Below are 27,044 nucleotides of genomic sequence, written 5' to 3'. Positions count from 1 at the left end.
AAAATGTTTTGTGTCTAGTTTATGTTCGCTTTTCAGAAAGCAGCCGTCTTGCAATTCTCTAACTATGATTTTAAACAACATTTCAGGCTTGAGTCCTATTGTGTTAATCTTAACACACTCTGTGCATGGGCCGGGACAAAGCTGGCTGTATTTTGTGGCCCAAGTCCCTTTCTTCTTCATAGGTGTTATCTGGATCAAGCTCCAACCATAAAAGGGAGCAGTAAAGACCTGCAGCAGAACAGAGCTGCTCTAAGGCCCCTTCCAACTCGGCATATTCTGTGATTCTGTGATCAGACCCCAGGACCTGACAGATACATCAGGAGGGGAGCCAGGCAGAGGGTTCTCAAAATGTGGGAAAGGAAAAAAAGAGGGAATTTTTTCATAGGGTTTCTACAGCCATTCTACAAGATTTGCCCCCTGCAAACAGTCAGATATTGAGGTGTACAGAGATCTGTGAAGATTTATTGATGCTTGTTCTGAAAGCTTAATAATTCCATGACACTTGCTATTAATACGCCTTTTTTTATATCTATTGGTCTCGTCAATTGGTAAACATGAGCATTTTCTTTAAAGTACTTTAAGTACTTTAAAGTAGCTAAGTAAAGTAAGTAACTTAGTAAGTTATTACTTACTTTAAGTAAGTGCAAGGAATTTTATTTTTTTATATTTTTCCATTCTACAAAATGTGGGATTTTTAACCCAAATAAACTCTGTATATACCTAACAATAGCTGAATGCCACAGCTTAGAGAAGCCCTCTGTAAACATTTGTTTTGGCAAAGTTAGTTGCCTGCTCAGTCTGCAGGAATTAGATTCAGTCCAGGTAATGAATACAGCAGTTCCCGGGGAGGGAAAGCAAGAAAGAGTAAAGATTTTGCATTGGGGGATCTCATAAATTTGTAGCAATACTGTGTGTGTGAGCATTTTCTCAAAGGGTAGGAGTACATTCAGAGAGAGAGACAATCTTGGCCAGGATTTTGGCTGCTGTGCTGGACTGACTAACCTTATCAACTCACACTGAATATTACCATCTGTCATTTGCAGCAGTCTGCATGTTGCTGCTGACCCTGTATCACACACTCGTACCCAGCATACTTACCCAGGGTTCACAAACACTGCAGGCTTTCTCTCAGCTTTAGAAATCAAATGTAGACAGTATCTTTGGCCCAATCCAGAAGGAGGCCATTAATACACTGTTTTGATCAATGATATAATAACCTCATTTCCTTTATCTAATGCAGATAAAGGGAGATATAGGCAGATTACACAAACAACCTCAGGAACAATTTAGTGCTGCTAGAGAAAGCAGGCAGGATATTTGTTTTAAAACCAAGGTTTTAAGATTCTTTTTTGGCAATAATTTTAGGTCCTTCTGAAGGCTCACGCTGCCAAAAGCCCATGAACTGCTGCATTTTATTGGCTCTGTTGATTATCATAGCGCTGGAAAGCTCAAAGGGAGCACTCTCTCTTACTGTTTCTGTCACCCTGGAACGCGTGGGTGGTTTCTCTCTTACCTCTGTTTCTCATAAAACAAAAGCTGCTAAAACAGCTTTGTTTTGTCCTTCTGTTATCCTTCAGCAGCATAACTTCATTTAGCTGAAATTTCCTGTAGTGCTTGTTAAGCATTAAGGATCTCCATAAAATAGCCATGCAGATTCCAAAGGGAATCTAAAGCTCCATCTCGAGATAATAAAAGTTCAAAACTTCTTCACTCTGCATCCAAGGAATGGTGTGCATTTATTTGTGAGTGAAAACTCCAGGCTGAAGAGTAGAACCATCAAATGCAAAATCAGTAAAATGTGGGGAACAATCAGAAAGCTGCAGATTAAAACTACCAACTGTATTAGAATTAGGAATGCTAATGCTTTTCTAATGAAAGGGACTCATTTGGTAAAGTGAACTGGATCATTATTTTTGATCACTAGAAGAAAGTTTACAGTAATAGGACTGAATAATGGTTTTGCTGAAAGCAAGGAAAAGACACTTATAAATTATTCTCCTAAATTGCACTTGTATAATCCACTACTGTACAATCCATGGGGTTTGCACAAAGATGGAAAGAGGCTTAGTTTTGTCCCATTATTTTTCTGCTCCAAAGCAGTTACCAGTGTATTTACACAAAGAACTTCTGCTGCAGGCAACTTCAGTGACTTTGTCTAAGGAAAACAGGGATGTTGGCTTATTTGCCTCATCAAGTGTAAACTGTTAAATAGCAGCCATAGCACAAACTTGCAACACTAATTTTTAGAATATGACCATGTCTGCATCAGCTGTCATCTGAAGAGGACACAAATGTGAAGAAAAGTGACAAGTTCTGTACCAAAGGACATGAGCAAGTATAAAGAGAGATACTCTCTTGTGCTGGTTATGGTGATTTCTCTGCAGATATGTCTGCAGCTAGACAGACAGATTTATGGTTTTTAATATTATTTATCTGAGAGAACTTATATTTGCAGACATCTGAAAAACCTTCAGTAGACCCCTTAATGTGTTTGTTGTGGTTAATCTCTTTTGCAGACTTCTGAAGTCTAGGTTCACTTATATGAACCAAGATAAATTTGACCACTAAAAATAGATATAATTTATAGATTCCAAAGTCAGCCTTCTGCAAAACCCTTAGAAGGCATGAAAAATCATTGGTTCTAGAAACTTTACAGTAAATAAATACTATGTTAAGAATTATAGCAATAAATACTGGTTTTAGCAACAAAGGTTTAGACAATGGAGCATTTCCAGGTTTTTTTCATTTAAAGTAGTTTTTCCTTCCTATATTGAAGAATAATAGACAATGGAGCATTTCCAGGTTTTTTTTCTTTTTAAGTAGTTTTTCCTTCCTATGTTGAAGAATATTATTGAATTATCAAACTGACAACACTTTGTAGCTCCATAAGTAATTATTCATTTTAATATTGTTTATACATTTTTTCTTTGAGGAAGAATTTAGATTAACAGATGACTTAGGGAAAAGAATCCTTGGATTGCTGCTACTTACTCTACTGATGGCATTCTTATTCTTCTTTAATGACTACCCTCTATTCTAAACCAAGAATAACACTGGAAAGGATTAAGTAGGATCAGCCTGTTGAGACAAATATTGACAATATAAATAATTACTCACTCCCTAATGCGTTTGTGAATTTCGTGGTTGTCTTTCAGTTTCTGTAAGAAACTGAAACAACCCCACCTAACAAAGCACAGTTTTCTGGTTGTTTCCCCAACAGGGAACACCAAGACTTGACTTTCCCACCACTCATACACAAGACCAGGAGATAATTCAGTGGTTCAACAGCCACTCTGACTTCACACAGGCATAACCATGTCCTTAATCCCTTTCAGCATGATAGCACTTCCGAAGAGAACTTTGAAGTTTTGTTGGCCCCATGGTTTTGGCCCACACTTACTACCTTGTCTCCATGGAATGTCAAATTAGGAACCACAGGATATTATAACATCACATCCAGAACAGCTTTGCCAAATTTCAGGGCATAAATAGTATCAGGGTCTCTTTTCCCTTCCTTAGGTTTAAGGGGGAATATGCAACCATGGTCCAGATGTAGTGCATCTTCCAAGTGGTTATATTTGAGTTTTAGAGAGATTTGGAGGCTTGAAGTATATTGTAGTGTTGAAAACAAAACGCAGCCTGAGAGATATGAGTCAGAAAAAAAGTAAATTGTGTAAATAATTATTGATACATTCCTTGAAAATAAGTAGAAAACATCAATAATAAACATGTCTATACTTATAATTATGCAAAATTGTAGAGTGAAAATTTTCAAAACTATTTTATTACAATTAATAAATAGAGCCACCTTAGGAAAATACTTTTTTTTCCAAAATATATATTCTTGGTTTCTAATAATGGACAGAGCAGAAGACTTGATGCTGCTGCTCTCTGAAATTATTCAGAAACTCTATCTAAAGAAATGCTATTTTCTCAGTTTTTTTGTATTATCTGAATTATTAGTGTCATATTGAGAATAATGTTGTTGTCATAAATAAATCCTGAATGTTCTTCTTGCTTTGCATATTATGTGCTAGAATTTTTCCTAGGATAACAAAACATCTAACATCTAACAAAAGGTTAGACTCCTTTACGTGTGAACACTAAATACATCTTCTTTTATTTCTTTAGTCTGTAATTACACAAAACACTACAAAACACTCTACGTGGTTACATGGAAAAGCTTATTCTTGAAACTTGGAGTTATTACAAATAAAGTCTTATACTGTCATTACTTACAGTGATAAGACTGTAACAGGGTTCTCATCTATCTATCTGGCAATATCATGAGATTGAATATTTTGATTTGTGTTGCAGATGTGTATCAGCAGCAATTACTAAAAGGGATGCTTTAACCAGAAGCTTGCAAAGCCAGAAGGAACTTAAGATACATCAGGTTTAAAAATCAACTTTTTGTTAAATTTTTATTTGGATTATACACAAATATATGGTATTTGTTTTTCCACACTCTACTAACATTCTGTCTAACCACAGAATCAGAGGATCACAGAATGGTTTGGGTTGAAAAGGACCTTAATCATCTAGTTCCAACCCACTGCCATGGGCACTAACACCTTGTACTAGACCAGGTTGCTCAGAGCCCCATTCAGCTTGGCCTGGTCAGGTTAACAGGCATAAAGAACAAGTTTATTGATTTTTAAGAAGGCATTTTTCGTTATCCTGAGGGCAGTGCTGACAACCTCAAGAGTCTGTTGTCATACATTCTGAGTCTAGTTTGGATTAGAGGTTTCTTATTCTACCTTTCTGAATTCTGGAGTGGGAAATTTATGGAGGAGCTTGTTCAAAGAGCAACATTCCTTGATGAAGAAGTTGGCATTCATTTGGAATTCTTCCAAATTTGTTTTTTAATCCTTATTCATACAATTTAGCATGCTATTGCTGCACTCTTTAGAGATTGGGTTGTCTTCTAAGCTTTCTCACACCAGCAAAGCCCATCAACACAAAAGTTCACACTGAGGCTTTTATATAAAATAGAATGGAATTATCCAAAAACTGTTGAATAGCAAAACGGAACAAAGTTAGTGGATATCAGAAAAATAAATCCCCCTCCCCCCAAAAAAAATTTAAAAAAAAAAAACAAAAACAAAAACAAAAACAAAAAAAAACACTAAAAACCACCTAGAATTTTACCAGTACTTGGAACACATTTGATTTTGTTTGACAGTTCAGCAAGTTCCACTCCTTATTTTCATCCTCTGGGTGTCTCTCTTTTAATTTTAATGACCCTTTACACAGTCCAGTTTTAGTCATAGATAGATGAGGATTTATTTTTATAGTGAAAGGGGTTCATTGTTAAGGTTCTCAAACTGTACCAGGCCTTTCTGTGACCAACTTTCTTTTTTTTTGAGACCTTGTGATTAACATACAAAAAAGGATAATCATGTACAAATTAAGGGAAATACCATAGCAACTAAAAAGATACAGTAATTTGTCACAGATTTGACAATATTACACATTTAACTTAATAGTCTGGACAGTAGAGAAAGATGTCTTTTCAAATTAAGCCTGTACGGGATCCAAGCAATTTAGAGGACAAAATATGAGTTCAAAATGTTGTTATTACAATTTTCAATACGGAAATCACGTTGCAAGAGGTCTGTTTAGTTACACAAATAGTGACACAGAAAGGAATTCAAGGTAAAAAAGGCCCTGTGGCTCACATGACACACAAACTGAACAGAGATAAACTGTGTTATATTCTTGAAAGAAAAACAGGAGTGGGAAAGACCAAACCAGGATCTAGAAAATATATTATTCTTTACAAGACTTAGGAATCTGTGCTTTCTCTTGCATAAGAGAGAAGTCTCAGGTTAAATACCACAGCAAAGGGATGAACTAGGTGATCAAGATTCCTTTTAGATCTGTTACTGCTGCTATTGGTGTTTTTGTGAACATACAAACTATTTTGTGTCCTACTGGAAAATCTGTGTGGCCAATTTCAGACAACTAACAAATCATACCATGCTTTCTGAAGTCTGTCTGTGCTATACTAAATGTGGCAAAATATTTTTACATGTAACACATGTCATGTTCAATAAGCCCTAGGGAATCGGGAGGCAGGCACTTAGTAATCAGATTTGTCAGTGGTGGTGCTCTGTCACTTTTATGAACTGTTCAAAAACTAAAATTGGATCAGTCAGTAGAGACTAAGCTCAGATTTCTGGAAATACATAGTTTATTTGTATCAAAGACAGTTAATTTTATAGATGTTTACCTAAACTCACTTGTCCCATTAAAGATGTGCCAACGCATTTCTTATCACACTAAGTGAGTTGATAAGAATTTAGTTCCCACCACGCTTACACAGCCTTGGCAATATTGGTGATTTTGGTCTCCTGAATAATTCTGTGCCTACGGGTCATGGCAATGCTATGCCTGCAGTGATTTTCCTGGCAGGGATTGCATTCTCTTATTGCCTTATCTGTGCCTTGCAGAATGGCAGTTTTACCTTTTCTGCTTCCATCAGCAGCTGCCTGAGAATTCTCAGATATATCACCTATTGCTTGTACTTTTATCTCCACTTAAGCCCTCATTGCTCAAAATATGTCCCTAAAAGATAAGACTATGGCAGGCTGATTTGTTAGACTGATTTTTAGCTTCTTGCTTTTCTCTTTCTTATTGAAAATCTGTCTCAATGCTTCTGTCTGTCTATACGGTTCCTAATGCATGTTGTACCTTCTTTGTTATAACTTTGTTGTCTGCTAACTTCATTGTGTGCAAACTTCAAGTTCTGCATGATTGCTTTTTAGTGTATTTTAGATATAATAATAATAATAATAATAATAATAAAAAAAAATAATACCAAGTGAACTTTTTAAAATGAAAAATACTTAGATAATATATGAAACAAACAAGAATATTTCATATTCTGTGTATTTTTCAATGAAAATCTCACACTATGCTTAGATTTACTGAAGAGAATTCTCTCTCTGGAAGTTATGTACTACCACAGGAAATCTGAGATAAGTTTTAAACTGATAAGTATTACCATAATCTGTGTGCATCACTCAGACTGGTCTTTGCAAATGCAATCAGCAACTAAGTCAAGATGAAGGTTCTCCTGTCTTCTCATTCATAAAGGTGTTTACTCTTAACTTTTATCACAATTTGCCTTTATTCTGATGATTTTGTTTGTTGGGGGTTTTTTTTTTTTTTTTTTTTTTTTTTTAGGTTGGAAACGGATTACTAGAATAAATTACATTTTAGAATTTAGAAAATAACAAAATATATAAAATAAAATCTCTGCATAATGAATATGGTTTTGTGGCACTTACAGTAAATTCAGTTTTAACTGCCTTACCAGAATAGAAGATTAACAGCTAAAGAGTAGGAATTTAACTGCATCTCCTGTTTAGAAAGTGATACTACTAAAAATGTATATTTGAGTAGTTACATCTAATCTTAATACTTTTACACCTGGAATATGTTATAAATTTTATTTTCAGTTTCTCTATTTCTCTGTAGTAAAAAGATAATTTTGTCAGAATCCCATTGCATTGCACTTTTGTAAAAATTTAAATCACGTAGTTCTGCAATTAATATTTTGTCTTTCACTCTGAATCACAACTGCACTGTTTCTTCAGCATTGTACGAATTAATGTCTGGAAAATATTATCTTTTGCCCATCTGATAAAATGCAGGGTAATGTTGTGGCTCACTCCTGACCCATCCAAAGGAAATGTTGTCAATTTAGAGATCTTTGTTTCAGGTGGGAAAAATTTCCCTTTTGGGTATACTTTTCTCATTACTGACTTGGAGAAATGGACAACATGGACAACTAGCTTAAAACAGATATATTGGTTTAGAGGGCCAAAATGAGATAGCATAAATCCTAATGTGTTCCACGTGGAAAACACAGGCAGCATTGCATAGATTTTGTTTTCAAATGATGGTTTCCTATTTCTGCTGATTCCACAGGGTTGAGTTAAAGTTAAACAAGTTTCCTTTTAACAGCACTCCACTGAGTGTAATCACACTCTGTAAACAAACCTGGCTTAATATTTTCTCCTTTTGCAAAGGAGAAAATGGGAAACAACTTTGGCAAAAAGATTGCTATTTTTCAACTCGTTTAAATATGTTCTCTATTGGAAGAGTTGCACAATTACCTAATACATCATTAATAATGTTGTGTTTCATTATAGATATTATATACAATATGTTTCAGGACTTCATTACCTCTACTCTTATCTGAGATAGATCATATTTTTAATATACACCCCTATTCAGCACTGGTTTGAGTGTCTGTGTAGCTTCAGCTCCAAAATTTAAAGTGTGTGCATTTCTGTTAGCATGGTTTTTTTCACAGAATATTCCTTTTCTTCAAAGAAGGTAGCTATCCCAAGTGATTTAATGTTTAATGCCATAAATATCACACAGACCTTTTATTTATGTTACTATTTGATTTTTATCTGTATTTTTAAACAATCTTTAAAAGCCCTATTTTAAATATAAGTGGTCTTATAATTGAAAGTGTACTTGTTTCAAGGACTGAAGTCCCAGAAAATGTCTTTATACTGCACAGGTAGGCATGCAATAAAGAAAAATATGCAATCTTGCTTCCATGACCATATGGATCCTGTATCTGTGTCCGTCCTCCCCAGGCTGGAAAGGAGTAGGGTCTCATCCTACCCAAATTCTGCTATCCAAATGTTCAGGCAGGGTATCATAGAACACCAGAGACACACCCAGATGTGTTCATGTTAAATATAAAATTTAAACCAAATCCCACTAAATGGCTGCAAGGAAACATGAACTAAATACGTTGGGTGGTCAGAAACAGCTGCAGTCTACAGAAAGTTTAGTGTCAAGAATTACATTCTTTTTAGCTCCAGAGCAGAAAACTGAGCAACTTGCAAATGTAGAATTTTCCTTCTTCCTTTAGCTCTACTTGGTTCCATTTGGCTGGATCTAGCTCCATCACAGCTCATGAAAAAGTATTTTGAAATATATCCAACATTGTTTTACTGACAGAGGATCAGTCATTTCCTCACTGAAGAGGTGAAATATTTACCTGATTAAACTATTATGATATGTGCACTGTAATTACCTACATGAATGCAATGACTTTAAAAATACCAAATCAGCTTGACTAAGCTAATTAAAACAATATAAAGATTTGATCTATGAAAATCAGGAGGATATTTTCCCCCACACCCTTAGGTACAGTACTAAGAAAGGTAATTGCTTGAAAGTTCAAATAAGACTTGAAGTTTACCATGTCCAACAAATTCTGAACAGTAGGAAAATCTAAATCCAGGATAAAAATTTATTAGAAACACCGAAGAACCAGATTAATTAGAATTTGTTATGGACAATAATCAATTTATTACTAGAAATCAGACATTTCTTGTACAATTTTATTACCATTTGATTATCAGGACTTTTCATATGGCCATCACTTTCTGAAACTTACGAAGCTTTCTGTTTGCACTCATGTTGGAAGGAAATTAGTTGCTACTTTACCTATTTTCCAATGCATTTCAAAAACTATGCTGAAATTCCTTTTATAATTCTGTGGAGAGGAACACTGACAACCAATTTCCAAATGGCTGAAACTGTAAACACAGAAAAACAGGAAAAGGAAGTAGAAACTCTCTGATTTGTAATCTAATGGAGAATGAACCTTAGCTGAAATTTTCTGCAATCAACACCAGTTTATCAAAGAAGCTGAGTATTCAAGTGAGTCATATGGGCAAAAAGCAAAAGGAAATCCATTCTCAGGTTGTGATGTCTGGAATTTTTTTGTCCTGGCAGTTTAAAATTAATGCACATCAATACATTTTAATCTCAGATCTCAGACTAATACTTTATTAGTTAAGAATCTCTACTTTTTTATAGAAAGCTTGTAGCTTGTAAAATCTTATTAAAGCTACATTTCTGTTACCACTTCAGTGATAGAAAGGTGCTGAATTTTATCTAATTTTCCTTAAAAAGTCTCCAAATCTTAAGTGCTTTTTGCATGTGGATTTTACATGGAATTGCTTTATATTGTGTGTAGAATTTTGACAAGAGTGAAAAGACATCTACATGATGGACAGCAATGTAACTCTATTATTCAAAGAATCTCTGTGGGAAATTCCTAGCACATGCTTTTCTTCCTGACACAGTTGTTTTCTAACAGCTGTGATCACTGGCTTGATTATCTTGTTTGTTATCCATGTGTGAAGGATACATCAAAAAGAAGTGATTTTGTGAACAAATCTACTTCCCAAAGTGCCTCTGGCTCCTCTTGCTACTTTGTAGAAAAATCAGAGCTTTTTCAGTTGAACATCTGTCTGCAAGAAAAGTTTTGAAAACACCCTGCCACATCAGATGGCTTTCTTCATAAAAATGTCACTGCTGTTCCTTAAATGATTGGGCTCATTTTCTTCTCAGGACTCAGCCTCCCTTTTAAATGTTGCTAGGATATCCAGTGCTTGATCAAATTTAAAGCAGGACAGCTTAGGATCACCATTTGTTAATACATCAGCAAATTCCTTTCAGGAATGTGCTGTTCAGCGTATTCTACTCTGGGATCAATTGGTTCCTGTAAATGAGGTCATGAATCACTTAATCAGGATACAGTCCTGGAAAACAGTACAGTAGTTTGGAAATCTTAACATTCTGTGTTTTTCATGTGCCTGGGTTTGCTAATGCCATATTCAAATTTAATTGATACAGACGGATACAGCTGTAAGATTCCACATGACAGTATGCTTTTTTACAGCAGCCATAAGTAATTGTAATTGCTCTAAGGTGTTAAAGAGATGTACCAACCAGAGTGACACACACACACACACACACACACACACAAATTAGTTCTGGGGTTCTGGAAATTAAAATACCTACCCAGTATGAAGTAACAGCTTATTTCATAGATCTCTCTCTCAAAAAAAAAAAAAAAAATCAACCGTGTCTGTAAACACATGAGTTGTTTTTCTACCTTCTTATCCTTTATCAACAAGTGATTCCCCTGTTATGATCTTTCTAGCTATCAAAAGTTAGAACAAACACAGCATTGGGCTAAATCTGATCCTTTTGGTCATACAACAGATCCAGGAAAAATAAAATCAAAAAGAGCTAAGCATTTATATTGGACTTAACAGAGTTATGCCTTAGTTTGGCAGTAAACTGTAGGACAGCTCCTTCCTGCTCTACTGCCCTAATTCCATATGTGCATGTTGAATTCAATGACAAAACTACTATGAACTTCAGATGTCCTGTAATGAAAATAAACTGTCACATTCAAACCACACTGAGAATTATAACTGAAGGATTGAATTAAGCAACAGAAAAATAGCAAAGGGTTGGGAATTAAGAGCTCCATTCACACTGATCTAAGGAAAGGGAAAGGTCATCTTCAGGATTTATTTCCCTATTAGACTTTGCCAGGAAAAGTCCTTATGATTGTTTGCATGATAGAGTATGAATCCTTCATTTTTAACTGAAAATAATCAAAATCCCCTATGACTGTCATGAATCAATTTTGTTAAAGAAAACCAGCTGAGGCTACTTTAAGGATTAGCACCATAGTGCTGGACAAACCTGTGTCTCCTTGTCAGACTGAAAGGACTAAGCTCTTCATTTATGCTGTTTATAGCAGATTATGTGAACATCTCCAACCCTCAGCAGACTCATTCAGAGTGAATTTGGAAATAAGAAGTGTCTCCTAGTGAAAAAAAAAAATACTCCCTCACCTACATTATCTGTATGCCAGAGTAAGTAGACTGCAAAAAGTCTTGATAGTGATTTTTGGCTTTATGTTCTGCTAAAGCAATTCCCTGATTGCTAGTGTGCTCACTCCAGCGTGCTTGCTCAAGTGTGAATAGATCTTCAGTTTAGCTCTCTGTTCCTGAGATAGCAGACACCACATTCCTGTGAGAAATGTCCTTATCAATCTTCTGTACTTGACATTATCTGCACAAGGGGCAATAGAGCCCTAAAATACCTTGTGCCTCTGGACAATCCTGTCATCAGCTGTAGAGTGTGCCTGTCCTCACTGTTTTCCTTTGCTGTAGCTCTTCAAAGGTTATTTAACCCATGCTGGCCACAGACAGCTAAGCTGACTTTACATCCAGCATCACTGCCTGCAGCCTTCTCACCAGCAGGTGTTCATTGCAACCACACATTCTCCACAGGAATAAAGCATAATGAGAATCATCTTCATCGAGGAAACTGCCACTTTCTGATCATCTCAGCTATTAACACAACAAATACATCATCAAGTTATTTATTTTTCCCAAATAGCTGAAAATATATTCCTTAGCAGAAACATAGGTTAGACTTTTATCTCACTGGCCTAAATCCATAGAATAATTATATTAGCTACCCTGGTCTTACTTTTATGTATTTGAAAGAAGAACTGGGGTTGTGGAATGTTAAGACAGCCTTGAAACAGCTTTCAGACTCTAATTAGGAATCCACTGAAAGGGAAAAAGTGTCTGTTATGATAAATACTGACAGAAATGTAGCTACACAAGCCAAGCACTCCTGGTGTAATAACACTACCCACCTGTAACTCAGCCAAACAGAAGGCTAATGCCAGACAGGGAAACAAAGGGGGACCATGAGGCCCAGACAGAACAGGAACTGAAAGGCTGTTTGTCAAGCAGTGGCCTTTTCCTTCACCAAATATTGGTTAGGACAAGTCCTTATATGTAATGGATCCATAAAACAATTAGGGGTGAAAGACTGAATGATCTAGCTCAGCTTCATAGATCAGTTGCCATACAGAATATTTCCTCCCTGCAGTTTTTCCTCTGACTGTAAAAACAAGACCCAAGGATTGATGCCTTAACTTTGAAGTCTCATTCCTCACCTCAGATAGTCACAATTACAAGAAGTTTCAAAGGGATGTGAAAAAGTTCTGTAGTAAGTTGTTCTAGGAATAATCTCAAAGAAGTTCATTTCTACTTTTTCAGGGCAATTTATTCTTCAATATGGAGTTTATATTTGATTTAGATTAGGCTTGATTTTAACTGGTTTCTTTAGAGGCAAGATATATTGCAATCATGTCTTTTATGTCAAGCCAGCCCCCCCTAATCAATTTGATTAGGTCAATGTAAAGAGGTGTGATGGAAGAATGAAAATTTTAAAGGCAGTTAAATTCACATGAGTTCCACAAAAACTGTCACAGGACTAGAGAAGAAAAACCCAGTCACCGAACTTTCTGTGCAAAAGTTAACTCATTATCTTTCGTATTTTTCTGTTTATATAACAGATGGTGCATAAGCTGCTGGCCAAACTATGGCACGTACCTCCCAGACCACAATGGGAGGGCAGCTACAACTGCTGAGAAATTCTAAGAATTCTCAGAAAAGATGCAGAAGGATAGATCTGAAAGTATTGAGGCAGATTTCTGAGGCTAAGGTGTATGTACAAAGGACATGAACTTATGCAAGGTAAATAGTTTGACTTTCTGTCATAAGAAGGCACAGGGTAATAAGCCATAGAACAGATCAATGTTCTGCTTCCCGTTCTGTCACAGCTCTGTTGGGTGCCTTACCAGGTCACTCAACTAATCAGTCAGTGCACCAGATTCCCATAAAATAGGGATAAAATGCTTACTTTGCAGGTTATAGAGAGGTCATTCACTTTTGCTAGAAAAAGGCTTTGCAGCATTCAAAAAATCTATAGAAGTGCAAAGTGTACATGAACAGAACACAGAAGTGAATGTAGGCAGACATCACATCATCCATTTAATGTGACATCCACTTAAAACTGACACTAGAGTTAGCTTAGGTTAATTTCTTATCAAAATTCATTCAGTGAAAATCTCCACATGAAACCATCGAGCATCAGGATTTTCCTTTTTTGTGTGCCTTCTTGTTCTTCAATTGTGGAACCTTGCCAACTACCTCCTCTGATAAGTGGACACTGAGCCCAGCACAGGCTTCCCAGAAGGACCCTTCACCCATCCTTCTCAGGATCTTCATGCAGTTTTGAGTGTTTCTGCTTCACACACACGGCATACCCAAATCTCCAGCACCCTTTTTTTCATATAATAACAACTACCATCTGAAAGTAAATGGTATATTACCTTTCCTTACGGGAATCTTTGGGAGTACAGCAACTATATTCAAAAAGACACATGTTATCATCTGGACCTCTTCTTTCATGAAAGCTGATCTATTTTCTTCCCTTCTCCTCCTGTCCAAAGACTTCCATGTCTGCATGAGGCTTACTCATGCTTGTGAAACCTTATTTAAATCTGTGCTTTACCTTTTGGCTTCTGTCCTCAATGTTAGCACGCTCAGTAGCCATGACAGAATAACTGGCCACTCTGGTTTCTGCAGGATAGTTCTATCTGATTTTCAGGATATTGTAACCACAAATTAAAATGTGATCTGTTATTGTAATATCTTGCCTGAAGTGAGTTCTATATATGGATATAGAGGCATTTAGGGGACAATAGATGTCAGAGAAGCAAGTGCAGGTTAAAATAATGAATTCAACCTGCGGTTGAAATTTCTCGCATTAAGTTCACCAAAATACTGTAATTGCCTCTGTTTTCCTGGACAGCTTACTACATTTTTGATCTGATCAAAAAGAAATATCCTCACTCATGATTGACAAAAAAGCTTTTATGTTTGAAATACTTATAGTGGTATCATAAACATACAAACAATAAATAAGCTCAGACAACTGGGGTACAGAGAATGAGAATTATGCTACATCCATGTAGGATCACCAAGTATCTTTAGTATGGCAACCACAGACAACTGTTGGCATGTGGTGTGGGGTGTAATTGAACCTTTGTTAATAATTAGAGTAGTTTCACTGGAGTGCTTCCCTGCAGATTCTTGAGATTTTGTGGAGCTCATTCCTCATACTATTACAACTACCATAAATACCTTTGGTTGTCTTTCTAACTCTCAAATTAGCAGCTGCTATTCCCTTTCTAAAATGACCTTGTCTACTCCAGAGATACCAATACTTAAAATAGCAATATGGGTTAAAAAATTGAAATTACTTACATTTGAATTTTTTCTTCTCAGTGACAAGGGTTTCTCATCTAGAAAATTTGGCTTTGCTGTGGCCTTTGGTCCTTTCATCACATTTGGAACAGGTTGTCTTCTATTACCTAATTCACCAAAATTTGGTAAAAACCTGTATTTGATGAAGGTCCATTCAGAAAACTACTCTTAAAACCAACAAAGATAATTTCATACATGTTAGAAATTTAAATCATTTCTGATCCCACAGCAACCTGACTCAATTCTTTCAGAATGGCCTGACAATTATAAAATAAGATTAATTACAGTAGGAAAGAATAAAAGCTGGAAAGTTGCAAAGGCTTGCCTACTTTTTTTGTTTTGTTTTGTTTTTGTTTATAATATGGGTAAGCTAAGTTCAAAATATGGATCCTGTTAAATACCAGATCTCTTAGTACAGAATAGTAATATTGTTACATCAATTTACATTTTCATTATAGGCACTATATTTAACTGGCCTCATTTTATAGGTCATTCATATCACAACTTTAGTTGAGTTTGACATTGTTTGATTGATCTCCTACACTGAGAGCCATCTGCCCACATTGTTATAAGCAGCAGGACACCAGAAATTGACCATTTGTTACTATTAAAAATGGAAAACATTATGCTTTCATAATGTCCTTAAACCATACATGTCTACTTCTGTCCTCTATAAAACATAGCATATCGAACTTCAGTATTCATTATGTTCAGATCAACTATTTTCTGGTATTACTAGAAGTTTCACTTTCTTTTTAGCCCAGGGATGTTGAAAAGTTATTATTAAGCTTAATATTTCATGCAAAACTAGGTTATATAATGGTTTGACATGTAAAGTAGGTGAACAGATGGATTTCTGCTCTTGTGATCTGAACTAGATTAAATTAGAACTAGATTTAACTAGGTTAAATTGTATGGTCTTAATAAGGTCATTTAGAACAAGAAAAAACAATAAATAAAGGAATCATGAAATCCCTTAGAACTTTTTAGCAATAATTAAAATTTATTTTTCTAAGTAGTAATAAGGAAAGTTTAAGAACATACTCCATACTTGATAAGCTGTCTTCTAATGTTGGAATTTTCTGTTACAAGATTAATTTCTTCCATTCACATCTCCTATCATCTCTGTGTGACAGAGGATTAGCAACTGCTCATAAGCAGATGCTTGTACTTGTCACAGGTATTTCGGCCCACAGCCAACAGTAGCCAGACAGGTGTTTTGTGCAAAACCCAAGTCCATATCACAGGAAGAGGCTGGTGTCTAATGACTGCCTAATAGCTGCTCCTCCCAGACAAAATCAGTATGAAAGCCACATCTGCTACTCCTCTTGTGTCCCAGTTGCTGCATTTGAAACTCAACAACTTCCTAAGCTAAAGCACCTTTTCTTGATGAAATTCCTCAGCATTATTTTCATGCATCATGTAGTTGATTTGTCACACTGCATGATGCACAAACTAAGTTATTCTGGCTAAACTCATGGCTAAATGAGAACAGGATTTAAATAGTTAGGTAAATTTATAGTTCATTAAATAGATTTCAAAACATATTTCTTCATTCTTTTTCCAAATAGGGATTTTGGTGGGAAGAATAAGAAACATTGGCAGTGCATAAATAGTGATTTGTATATTCCAGACTTAAAGATTAATATTTCACACTGCAGCAAGCAATGAACAAGTAGACAAGAATACATTCCTGAACAAAGAAATACATTCCTGAACAAAGAAAAATGCTTTGGCCCATGGCCAAATGTGTTTCCCATCATTTTGTTCTTTAAATGTAGTCAAAAAATCTTCCAAAATTAGTGCTACTATTCTCAAAATTTCTTTAGATATGTAGGAGGGGTACATAAACTAAGAACTTCAAATTATGAAGTTTTTTTTATTATTATTTCTCCAAGAAACAAATTCTAACTTACTCAAACTCCATGACGAAATCTGATAAGATTGATGGGAACTGAAGACACTCACAGAAAAACACATGTGGGAAAGAGCCAAGTAGACAGGAATGTTCCCTCTTCTAAGGGAAAAATAGTTGATGAAAGAAACAAGTAATGCTGAAATACCTCCTAGGAGAAAAGTGAACTGTTTTTTGACCTAGAGGAGAATTTAGCAAAAATCCCAAAATCCTTAAAAGGAAGTTTTTTATCTCAGTTATAGACTTCTCCAATGGTGTTTTGGGGGATTTCTCTGTGGCAAGGAAATTCTGCTGTCATTGGGATGCTTAAAAACATGATTAAGAAGAAAAACACAAAATCTTTGGAGAAGAAGTATTTCTAATTTTGATAATATTTTTTTGATCTTATGGGGAAATAAAGGGAGTATCTCAAGTTGGAAGAATAGAAAAAAAAGAAAGCTCCTTGGAAGGAGAGATCATCTTTGCTTTTTATTGTTTCAGTTCAGTTCTTAAACCACAATTATTTTGGTTAGAAAGGTGAGATTAAAAATCCCTATTATGCCATGATGCATTTCCTCTTGCTTATAAGACAACTACCCAGGCACAGTTTAATTTTCTCTTTTTTGGCTGGCTATTTCTATAAGGACCTTAAAAATCAGAGGTTTTGAAGGCATTTTAAAGAAAATATATCTACGAAAACACTTTTGTTTGTCAGTCTTTCACACCTTTGCAGTCTTTTTGACCTAATCCAGAAAAGGCTAAGTAAGTAAAATTTTTATCACAGTATTTTTATCTTTTAAAAGGATCTGAATAATCCCCTTTTGGAGACAATCAGATTTGAGGGATTCTAGTCAAAATTTTAAAGCTATTTCAAATACTCAAGTGGATTCCATAACTTTATTTATTTCACAATGTCTTGCAATTTTTTAATGTTTACCCTCTTACTATTTTAAGTGGCCTGTATAAAAAGCTATTCCAGTGTCAGTAAACAAAGGCAATCCTAATTATCTGAATTCTCCCCTTTGAAGGAAAAAAAAAACCCAGAAATTCCTTTTTTTCCATGACTTGTTCTGCCTGTGTCTGGCAGCCTTTCTTGGAAGTTATATCTGCCAAACCTTGCTGGACTTAAAGTGGTAGGATAAGGTATTGGGTTTTATTGCACAAGCAGAACCCATTGTGTTATGAATCTATGGTAACATTGTACTTATCAAACAAGAAAAAATAAGTTCAATTGCCCTGCTAAGTATTTTATGTGCTGACGTTATTTTCATTTTTATCAAATTTCATGCAAGAAGGAAAGGTGTTTGGATAGACCTTGGTAATGTATTCACTTCTGAATTCTGGAGGAGTGTAATCAAATCTGTAAGTGTTCTAGAGACTGATACACCTTCCCATCATCAAGCCTGTAATCTCTATGAATTCATCAGAGAATTGAGAAGACCAGAAACAGCACCATATAACACATAAGACCGATCATATATCATTGCATACGTGTCTCAAATATTCCCACAGGCTTTAGTTAATGTTTTTTTAGGTTTGTGGCTTTATTTCCGATTCCATTTTCAAGTAAGTTCAGAGAGCCTCATGAATTTGCACTATCACAAGGTCTTTTTGATAATGACAGGGTTTAAAATACTGTGTCAGTGGTGCACCAATTGAAAGCCTGCTCATTCCATGGCCTGTAGATGCACAGACTGGAGCCTCTGAACTGCTCATTTCTTTTCACCCTTTTCTAGATTGCCTACAGCCCCTGGAAAAGAGTAGCAAGGAAAAAGAATTGCTACACACTGAAGAATACGATCAGTGAAAAAATCTTTGACAATTGGAGGGGAACAGTCTGTACTAATAAATACAAGACTAGGCAGTATGTAGAAAGCAAACTACAGTCCATCCCACAGACCCTGTCCACATTCAGGTTAAGTGTGAAAAAGCTGTGAGCAAATAGGTGTCCATTTCCCACAGTTGTCTTTCAGAGTTAGATTTCTCATAGCACTTTGCCAATTCACACGGTACCACCTTAGCTCCACAGTAGTTCATTACAATATATAATAATGAGCTATGAACTCCTGCAGCCTGGTTTTGGTGTGTGATATTGTACTGAATCAGAAATAATAGCTCACAAGTCCAAACAAAGTGGAATTTTATAGACAAATAAAAGTAATTGTGAGACCACAGTAAACCAAGAATATTAATAGAAGCATAAAAAAAATTATCAGCCATATCTGCCAAGAATTACGTGCTGAACTTTTATCATTTTACTTCACCAAGGTATTTGGCACAGGAATGCTTAATGATAATCAGTGTTGGTTTCTGGTTTATGTTTAACCTCTGAATGTGCTAACCAGGAATGCAGGGAATCAGTCTGATTTTGAAATACTACTGAGTAGTTATGTGGGAGGGACTGTACAGCATTGTGGTCATAAGGCAGAAGAATGATAGGGAGTAGATTTTGCTCTGGAACTTTCCTTTAATCCATCTGGGAATATCATTCATCTGTACCATCACAAGCAAACATAAAACCTGCCGATAATGCTCAGGCAATGGATTCTTAACAGCAACAGAGAATACTGTACATGATGGGCACAGTTTTAACTCACCCAGGCTCACCTTAGTTCTACTCCCTTCTGTACACTGGGGTTGTCCTGCTGGCACTGTCAGATCAGTTGTGCAGAGCATCATTCAAATGCTGCTGGTGAGCTGCTCTGTCACTGCAGGACAGGAGTAAAATCTCCTTAAGTCTTTATCTTTTAACAAATGCATAGTCTTGTTTCACTTCATTCCTTTTACAAATCACAGCTTTCTCTAACTGAATAAAGATACATTAATAGTCACTGTTTACGTACTTTTTCTGCTCACTGAAAGTCAGCTGTCATGTACGGAGTCTTCAAATGAATAATACATTTGGAAGTAGCAAATTCTTCAGCTTTGCAAAGCCAGCAGGGCTCCAAAATGTATAAAAGTTTTAGTTTGCTAAGATTCAACCTGGAATGCTGAAAAAAAAAAAAAAGAAAAGAAAAGAAAAAAAGAAAGAAAGAAGATTTAAGAATAAGGTTCATTTCAGGACTTTTCAGTAATTCCCCATTTATTTACCAGAAAACCCTGACAAAGTTCCTCTTCAGAGTTGTTATGAGAGGTAGTTTGGTGGAAGATTTAAAGAGTGAATGATTTTTATTTCTGTTCATTGTCTATATTATGGTTGACACCGGAATGTGATACTAGACTCCTTGCACATCTCTTTCAGCTGAAACTTTCTTGTGGAACCCTCTGTGTTGTTTATATTTAAAATGGCATTTCAGCTTCCAGGGCATCCTATGGTCAAGCCACTATCTGCCAGTGCATTCTGATAATATTGTTTCTAAAATCAGATGACACATTGTGAATACTGGTTTCAAGGACCAGTTAAAACCCTCAAGGTTACACCCTCCTCGAATCTTTGAATTCCCAAATAGGAGGATTATTAAAAGAGCATGATCAAGGTTAGTGGCCCCTAAAATTAGACCTCACAGCTGTGTTTTGACTTTTCCGTCTGTGTATGAACCCAAGGATCATTGGTGCATTTGGACTTCTTTAAAATATTAGAAAAATCTCTTTTTCTTTCCAGACTACAGTACTGTTCATTAGAATGCAGGAACCTTAAGGTACAATATTTGTACTTTACATATACTCTTGTATCAGTTCATGTTGCATGCTAACTGATAACACAGACATGTAAGGAATTCCCTTAGAAAGCTTTTTGGAGGCAGGTAACTCAAATAGTTCCCTAATTTCAGATTTAGTTCACTTTTTCACAGTTTAATTTATGTCAGATAATGTAAAAGGGCAACACATCATATTGATGTGATGAAACGATACTTGTAGATGAATTAGCTCTAAAAACCTAAAGAGATGAGTCATTCTTATCCTTGCTTATTTTTAATTTGAGCACTTACATGTCAGTCATCTGCTTTTACAGCAGTTTCACTTTCTAGGAGGACATAAGGGTTGCTTTGAATTACAGTGACTTCTAATGACCCCAAGGCTATTTAGAAACTGAGACTGCTATGCTGCATTTGTTCATTGCATCTGTGATGCCCTCTCCATGCCAAAATCTTGTATTTGGTGGTGGAGGCTGGTGATCTAGGACTGGGCTCAGGTAGCATTTGCTCAGTACAGGGGCACAGCATGCCCTCCCCAGAGAGCTGGGCACATGCCCCGATGGCAGAGTCGAGTTGAACCACATCACGCACTTTGATATCCAGAGGGGCTCTGTGATCAGTAAGAGTTAAAATTTTCAATTTTAAGCAAATAAAACCAAAAAATGCAAAATTTAATAAACTTGTGGGAAGAGGACAGCCAAGAGATGGAGTTTTTACTCTAAATAGATTCTTTGTTCACCATATGCTTATGTGAAACTGAAGCAGCTGAGACCACTGTTCAGTTTTGGAAATGTTCTCCTCTCAAGGATGGTTAGCTTGAAATCTGCAGTAGAGAGCAATCTAGACCGTGCCCCTGAAATCCCTGTAAGAGTTAAACCATTGTTGTTACCTTAACACTTAGCTACTTCACCTTTCCTAGAAGCCGCCCAGCAACTGTCCCTAGATTCCTTTATTCTGTGCCAAAGGGAAATAATGTGGTGAAACAGGATTTACCTGGCTGGTTATGCCTCTATATAAATGTTAGGAGATTTCAAATTTCAGTTTCAGTATGTGCCTTTCCTCAGACAGACTGGACATTGCTGAGACTTTTGGACTGCAAAGGTTTTAAAGGTGTTTCAAAAACAGGAATCCTGGGTTCAAATATGAGCATATATAAATATCTAGTTGGGGGGTGTTTTCTTCCAAAGGTCAGTAACGTAAACAGTCATGTGAGAGAAGGAAGTGGTAAAAGGCACTAGACTGGAACTCCAGGCTGGGTTGAGCTCCTGGCTCTGTTTCAGCTTGTGACTGCAGGCAATTCTTATAGGTATAGCATTTCACTGCCTCAGCAGGCTGCTATTAATTAATGTCTGTGTCTGAGGTCTGTGTTAAGAGGGATGAGAGCAGTGAGTCCTCTCTGTGAAGCAGCAACAGGGATCTTTCTGTGCCCAAGGCACCTCTTTCAGAGTTGACACGGTGTCTCAGCACAGCTCTCCACAGGTAGTCCAGGCAGTTATTTGCTTCCTGGGGCTGAGCTTCACTTTTTCTGTGCTCACTGCAGTTATAAAATTATCATTTCAGACTATGAGAATCAGTTACGGGACTATGAAAATCAGTCATGGGGGGAAAGAAAAAGACCTCATAGTTCAAGAATGAGGGGATGGGGTTTTTTTCTTTCTCCAGAACATATGAATTCAATTTTGGAGAGAAATGAATCTCAGACTGTAAGCACATGAGGAAACATATGAGGAGTCAGAACAAAGGGCCTCTCAAATGACAGTCATTCTATCAACCCATGACTGTAGCAAAATGTTTTTGTTGTAAAACAGTTTTCTGACACATGCTAGTAAACCTGCCAAAAAGGATATCCCACCTAAACAAAGCAGAAAAAAGTGGGGTTCCAGTTCAATATATCCCTGATTTTTCATAACTTTTGTTTAGTTTGTGCAAATACCTAGAAAGTACTGTTAAAGTAAATGAGAGCACCACTAAAGTTCCTCTGTTTAAACAGAAATGCTTATTCCACTGACACCATCAGTCACAGAGGCCACTGCAAACCCATTCAATCTGCAGCTTGGCACAGCAGAGGAGGGAACAGGGCTGCTTCAAGCCCTCAAATGGGGATGCTGATGAGAGGTTCCCCCTCCTTGGGCACTATTGTTTAAGTTGGGCCCCTTAGCCATGATTTGCAGGGCTGCAAAAGCATCTGGTCAACTCAGTGCAGGTGGAGACCCAGAGCCTTTCTGTGTCTGTGGAAGCTATGGGAAAGGAACTGAAAGGTCACTTACTCCATGATGGGAGGGACCTGGCAGCAACAGGAATGGAATCAGCCCAGGCAGCCCTTCATCTCAAGAGAGACAAGTGTTGAGAAGTTACTTTGCAAGCACCAGTGAAATTATTAAGAAAAATTAAATTATTCAAGTGTAAGCTTAAGGTATGCTTATAGCTATGCAAGTGGAACAGGCACTGGAAACTGGCACTTCCAGAACATTAAGGGAAAAAAAAAATAAAACCAAACCCTGGAAATTATTTTTAAGATTACATTATATTTTTAAGATTACATTACAGCTAATCCATCATAAGTGTTAGGATACAATACAAATTCCTTCCAATACAAAGACCTTCTATGAATCCAAATGCTCTTGTTCTATCATCTATTTATCTATCTATCTATCTATCTATCTATCTATCATTACATATTGACAGGAATTTCAAAAAGTGAAAAGTTAGTATGGGGTTAACTACAATAGAATTATTAAGTCTATATTATGGTTCCATTCTTTGTACAGGAAATACAAAACAAACTGTTCTTACTAGCAATCATTCTTCAAAGTCAAAGAGGAAAGAATATATTCTGTTAGGTATATCATGTAATTAGTTGGTATAATTTCATTTAATCAAAACAATGTCCATATAGATAAGAGGAGAAAGAGAATGAGAACCTTTGAACATATATTTTACTTTATATTTTATACAAAGTTCAGTATCTTATTGGGATCCTTGTATAAAAAAAACAAAGATACATAATTTAAGGTCCATTATCAAAAATGTTACATGGGAGAGATAGGATGAAATGGGGATCCAGTAACTTTTGAAGAGTGTTTTAAAAATTTATTGAAAGCTATTTAAAAGAGCTCTCTGTTAGGGGGATAACATCTCAAAATACTTGGACTATATTGAAGCAAAAGTATTCAATCTTAACTAACTCATTAGAATTCTTTGAAGATGTTTCTGCCATGCTAGATAAAGGGAATTCTAATTTAATTAGATTTTGAGAGGGTACTTAGCATTGCTCCACATCAAAGATTACTGGATAAAAGGTACAGAACAAAGACTAAGAGCTAGAGTGGAATAAAAATAGTTTTTCAAAGAACAAAAGAGAATGATGTATAGCTATTTTTAAGAAAGAAACAACATTGTTGCATATGGCAGGGTTAGATGAAGCTTTAAACATTCTGAAATTTTTGAGGCATGTGTAGTTTGAATGGGACTTTTATAAATCAATGCGGACAGTTTCTGAAGCAGTATATCCACTTTGTCCCTCACAACTACTACAAATTTACCTGCCTCATGCAATATGAGAGATGTTTCCAAGTTGATTAAAAACTATTGGACTAGGGGAACTTACAGATTTCTTCCAACGATTAAATGGGAAAAGAAAGACTGATGTGACGTCTTCATGCCAAACTAGTCAAAAAGCGTGGTAACTGTGGTTATCTAAAAGTTTATAAGAGCAGTTTTCAGGCTAATCTAAATTGGCACAAGAATTTTAAAACTCAGCAAAGTTGTAAAGCATACACAGCTATCAGACGAAAGCTGTGTGCTCACTGTCTGCACTGGCCTTTAAAACTACAGGCAAAGAGATTAGAACTTCCCCAAGTTCAAAACAGAAGAAAGTGGGAAGTGTTGCCATCACAACTACTTTATGCCAAGACTTTATGTAGCGCTAATGGAAAAAGTGCTGGAAATTAAAGACAAGTTCAGAATGAGTTAGAGGAGCAGAGAGAAAAAAGAAGGGAAGTTAGTTTCAGATAAACAGGGGCAGAAAGAAAATACCAGGCATATTGAGTCGGACAGGCTTTTCCTGTCCTTGTGCTGAACATTTCTTATGCTGCCTTCTCTGTTTCCTAGTTGTACAGTCCAGGTGAAAGGGCAGGCTTCACTCTTGGAACGAAGTTCCAAAACTCATGGAATTTGTTTATTTCATAAATATGATAACTGTTACTACTCAACCCTTTCCTAAAAAGTATGTTAGTAGTATCAGTCTAGAAAACAGTAACACAAAACTCATCATTCACAGCAGTCAGAGAGCCAAAGCTGGGGACTATACACCAGTTTTGGGGACTGTGCCTCCCTCTTTGCACCTTTGTTGCACAGTGAAGCAGAAAACTATAAAACCCTTTAGGGGATTACTTGCAACTTAAAATGGCACATATATATTATAATTACACTGTATTCCAATAGAATCAGCACACCATTTGCAGTAAGAAATCCCTTTGATCCTCTCCACAGAGTCAGGTGAGTGGGCTTCTCTGACAGAAAGTCATTTTATTGAGTGATTTGATGGAGACACTCTCTCTTGGCTGGTGCAGTAATTGCAAAGTAAGATGATCTAGGTAGCTATTCAGGATCATGATAATATTTTTTAAATTATATTCTTTATTCTTAAGATAAAGAATATAATTTTCTACTTATTTTCAACACACAGGCTGCAATAATTTTGCAGTCTAAATGAGTTCTCAGACAAACAGTGGAAATTTGAGTTAGGTTCATTAGTAAAGGGCAAATTATCAAGGTATATGCAGCTAAGGGTTGCAGGGCTGCTGCCACTGCAGAGGCAGCCCTGTGTGTGTTACAGAGCAGATCACATTTGGATGGCTGCCCTCCTAGCTGCTGCAAGCACAAACACCCATTTTCATCAGCTTATGAAGGAAAAATTGGCTCCCATAGACAGCCGTTACTAAGAGCACAGGCTGCAGCACAGGAAACACAGTCATGTTCAAGCCTTTTCCTCTGTCTAAGTCCACATGTTCAGTGTCCTATATTGTTTGCTGTACCTGCACTACCACTTTGATGTTCTTTGGGGGGTCCTCAAACTGACCTCTTCCTATTTGCCTGAAGAGAATCATCCTGAACAATATTCAGCCCGGAGAGAAAACTAAGAACTAAAATGACAGAACCAATCTGCAACCTTCTCTATGGGGTTCAAAGAATCACTGGAGAGATGGCAGAGGGCCAAGGGGCTAGGAGGGTGGTCTAATGAAGGACCAAAACTGCAGGAGAAGTTTAGGGAAATAAAGTTTTCTGGAAATAAGCCTTTTCCTGAGCAGTGCAGAACCTCAGAGTCACAACTCCTAGCACTCGTCCTAACCCAGCCATTACAAGCTGGAGCAGTTGCTTTGATCAACCATTTGTGCTAACATTGTTTGCAGTGGCATAAATAAGGAGTACTTCTATTTTGGTCAGAGAAGTTTAGCCCAGAATAAAACTGCAGTGACATCAATATGAGACCACAAGGATCACAGTCTGCCAGTTTATGGAATAGTTATGATCCCACATAGACAATGTTTCCCAGGAACAGGAGTTTTCTATAATTCATTACTAAACTTTCAAATCCTCAGAAGAGTGACAGTAAATCCATTCTATTTATTGTTAGCTCAAGGTCAGCTTTGCTGAGTGTTTATCCTCTAGAATACTCTCACAGACCAGGTTGGACAAAACAGCTGATAAATAAACCATAAAAAACATCATGTGCACCCTTCAAAAACAGTTTCATGGTTGCATTCACAACATGAAATGCATGCCCCAGCATGATGCAGCTTTTCTGACTTTCTGTTTCTATACATCTACCATTAACAAAGTGCCTGAAATTAAGCTGATGGCTCTGTTGGTGGTTTTAGAACAACCCTTTGTCACGGAATGCCATCAGGGGATGTGGGATTCCCAAGCAGACAGATTCCAGGCTGCCTAAATGAGTAACACAAGGCCCAGGTGGACACAGAGCTCAGGTCCAGCACAGGTTTCAGCAGTCAGGTGAACACTAGAAGCTTTGCACTGCACCAAGGTCTGCTAACACAGAGGGCATCCAGGAAATCATAGCTGACATGAATGCAGATTTGGGAATTTTTCATTAGCAAGATGGTAATTGCAACTTCAAGGGTTGTATTCCTAATGATAATAGGGCGAGGAATTCACTGCAGTATAAACAAGTCCTCATATTGCAGTAATTCTCCCATGAAGTGAAACTCTTTTTAAGGAACATCATTGTTCCATATCATTCCTGGTGCTTTCTAATAGTGCTCAGAGGAAACAACTGGCTTTTTGAGTGCCAGATCCCAGGGTATAGAAACAATGGGGGACATATTAAAATAAAACTTATAAATAATAAAAAAAAAGTTACATTTTTCAGGCATCCTTCTGACTTGCTACACAAACCTCTTCAACCCTACTGATGTTCCTTGCTAGGGACTGGGATTTGTAACAAAGTCAGTGGTTTTCAGACAAAAGTTCACTGCTGTTTTCAAACAAAATAATCACTGTATCCAGATCAGCCTTCTCATT

This window comes from Onychostruthus taczanowskii, unplaced genomic scaffold (genome assembly GCF_017590055.1).
Source record: "Onychostruthus taczanowskii isolate IOZ18803 unplaced genomic scaffold, ASM1759005v1 scaffold16, whole genome shotgun sequence".
In the NCBI taxonomy this organism is placed as follows: domain Eukaryota; kingdom Metazoa; phylum Chordata; class Aves; order Passeriformes; family Passeridae; genus Onychostruthus; species Onychostruthus taczanowskii.
Note: the sequence above shows the minus strand (reverse complement) of the source record.